The 3,306-nt window shown below is 38.5% G+C and overlaps 1 pseudogene; it reads right to left on the reverse strand.

Annotated features, from left to right (window-relative positions):
- Positions 1-1,623: 1,623 nt before the first annotated feature.
- Positions 1,624-2,041, reverse strand: LOC113910159 (annotated as a pseudogene).
- Between the last annotated feature and the right edge of the window lie 1,265 nt (positions 2,042-3,306).

Below are 3,306 nucleotides of genomic sequence, written 5' to 3' on the forward strand. Positions count from 1 at the left end.
TTTTTTTTTTAACATATAATGTATTATTTGTTTCAGAGGTACAGGTCTGTGATTCAACAGTCTTACACAATTCACAGCACTCACCATAGCACATACCCTCCCCAATGTCCATCACCCAGCAACCCCATCCCTCCCACCCCCCACCACTCCAGCAACCCTCAGTTTGTTTCCTGAGATTAAGAATTCCTCATATCAGTGAGGTCATGATACATGTCTTTCTCTGATTGACTTATTTCACTCAGCATAATACCCTCCAGTTCTATCCACATCATTGCAAATGGCAAGATTTCATTCCTTTTGATGGCTGCATAATATTCCATTGTATATCTATACCACATCTTCTTTATCCATTCATCTGTCAATGGACATCTTGGCTCTTTCCATAGTTTGGCTATTGTGGACATTGCTGCTATAAACATCGGGGTGCATGTACCCCTTTGGATCAAATGTAGGACATTTGTATCTTTGGGGTAAATACCCAGTAGTGCAATTGCTGGAGAGTAGGGTAGCTCTATTTTCAACTTTTTGAGGAACCTCCATACTGTTTTCCAGAGTGGCTGCCCCAGCTTGCATTCCCACCAACAGTGTAGGAGGGTTCCCCTTTCTCCGCATCCCTGCCAACACCTGTCATTTCCTGACTTGTTAATTTTAGCCATTCTGACTGGTGTGAGGTGGTATCTCATTGAGGTTTTGATTTGGATTTCCCTGATGCTGAGTGATATTGAACACTTTTTCATGAGTCTGTTGGCCATTTGGATGTCTTCTTTGGAAAAATGTCTCTTCATGTCTTCTGTGTATTTCTTGATTGGATCATTTGTTCTTTGGGTGTTGAGTTTGATAAGTTCTTTATAGATTTTGGATACTAGCCCTTTATCTGATATGTCATTTGCAAATATCTTCTCCCATTCTGTTTGTTGTCTTTGGCACAGCAAAAGAAACAGTCAACAAAATCTTTTAAAATTTTTAAAAAGATTTTATTTTTTAAGTAATCTCTACATCCATCATGGGGCTCAAACTCATAACCTCAAAATCAATAGTCACTTGCTCCACCGACCAAGCCAGCATTTAGTATTTTAAATACACATAAATACTATGAATGTATGTGGAAGTTACTGAAATTGCTCATATGTTATGAATAATACTAATTGCTGCTAGCAAAACATTTTTATTTCATTTGGGCTTGCAAAACAGCAGAAACCCAAGTCTGTTAAAAATTAGTATAATAACATAATATTTCTGAAATATTACCAGATGTATTTTTTTATTTTCAGAAATTCTTGCTCCAAACACTGAAGCTGAGGTGTCCAGTGCTTCAGAAAAAAGATATAGCCAGGAACAATGAAGGAATTGTCCAACATTGACTTTCAAAGCAAACTTCCTAAAAAAGCACAAGTAGAAACAGTACTCTGTTGCCAGAATCAGGCATGGAGGAAGAGGAGCTATCTAAATCCAACAGGTCCCTCTAAATATGCTGAATTAGACCTGGCTGATGCTTTTCCCCTGTTGTCTAAACTAGTTGGGTTTCTGTCATGTGAGGGAAAATAATCCTTATCCACATGTTGCTTTTTTTTTTGTAGGTTTTATGGTTTTATTAACACAAATATGATGTGCACAACAAGCTGTCTATTCATTTTCTTCGCTGCGCAGCCTGGCATTTGGATTGGTGACTCTGATTGCCAGCTGGGCTGCTCTTTCCACAATAGCTTTGCGGTTCTTGGAGGAGACATTGTGAGCAATCTCTGCACAGTAAGATTTGTTGCACATCAGCAGCACTTCAAGCTCCTTAACGTTGTGGACTAGGAACTTCCAGAAGCCACTGGGCAACATGTGCTTTGTTTTCTTGTTGCTCCTGTAACCAATGTTGGGCATCAAGATCTGGCCCTTGAATCGCACCCTATTTTCAATGCCTCTGGGTTTCTGCCAATTGCGCTTAATTTTGACATAGTGGTCTGACTGGTGCCGGATGAACTTCTTGGTCCTCTTTTTTAACGATCTTGGGCTTCACCAGAGGTCTGAGGGCAGCCATGCTGCCCAGTAACAGATGGCGGCCACCTCCACAGGCAGCGCCAAGGAAGAGAGAGCTCTTTTTTTTTTTTAATGTGCTAAACACTAACCTCAAAAGTCAACTGTACAATACCAGAGTCTAATTGTAAGGTCAGTGAACTGAGTCCTGGGTTTGAAATTCAGAACCCCAAATTGTATTTTTACTTACAACTGACTTTCAATGTAAGATTGAGCAATCCATCATTTTGCTACTTCTAGTTTAATGGATTGTACCTAAAACCCTTTTCTCTGAAGTCTTTCCTAGCTCTAGATAAAATCACAGTCTTAATCTTAATACTTCCATCATCAATATAATTTTTTGCAACATACTCAAAAATTAGCATATAATACTCTCACCTCCTTTACTCATTTGATCTTGACATAATTGCCTCTTATTTTCCTTCCTGAAGATTTGCTTTGACCACAATAGCACCAGCTGTTTTAGTGATGCCCACAGAGATTAGGAATTGGATCTGTTTATCTTTCCCTGAAAGCCCCTTCTCTGGCAGAGCATTGTCATTGTGTTCCATTTTAGCATCCACATTTGTTGAGTGGATCTTCTACTTGGTAGTTTCACTTTCATGTTAGTTTCTCATTTGCAATATTCATTCACTTTGATTGCAAGTTTAGGTATTGTGTCTTTTGTTCCAAGGACCTGCTTTCCCTATCATACTCATGGTTAAGTAGAGGCCTACCTGAGTGTCAGTGACGTGCTCTGCAAAGGAAATTTCACAGACAGATGCATATCTATTCATTTATTCATTCAAGAAACAATTATTTAGTTCCTGAGGATGAAAAAAAAAACAAGACAGTCTTTCTCTTGGGTCCTTCACAGTATAGAGAAGGAGAAAGACAAAAATCATTGATGACAACAAAGAGTAACATGGCTATAAAATAAACTTAATATTGAAGCTTAATCCTTAAATTCTTTAGCATTCATTAATGATAATGTTAACAGCAAAATAGATGACTATAATTTTGAAAAATGTTCAGATCTGGTAAGGAGTTGAAATTTCTTGTTTCAACCCCCATTTCAAGCCTGAATCACTTAACTTCTTGGGTTCTGTTCTCTCTATAAAATGAGAAAACCAAGCAAGATGGCCTCCAGCGTTCTATCTGGCTACCACATGCTGCAAATCCATGGCTCTGAAGGCTGTAGAAAAAATTTCTACTAAACTGTGACCTGTCAATAATGTACTTTTAAACACATGGCTTTGAAGTTCTGACTCAACTGCCAACTTGCCTAGCTGTGTTTATTTCCTC

This window comes from Zalophus californianus, chromosome 6, assembly GCF_009762305.2.
Source record: "Zalophus californianus isolate mZalCal1 chromosome 6, mZalCal1.pri.v2, whole genome shotgun sequence".
NCBI classification, from domain to species: Eukaryota; Metazoa; Chordata; class Mammalia; order Carnivora; family Otariidae; genus Zalophus; species Zalophus californianus.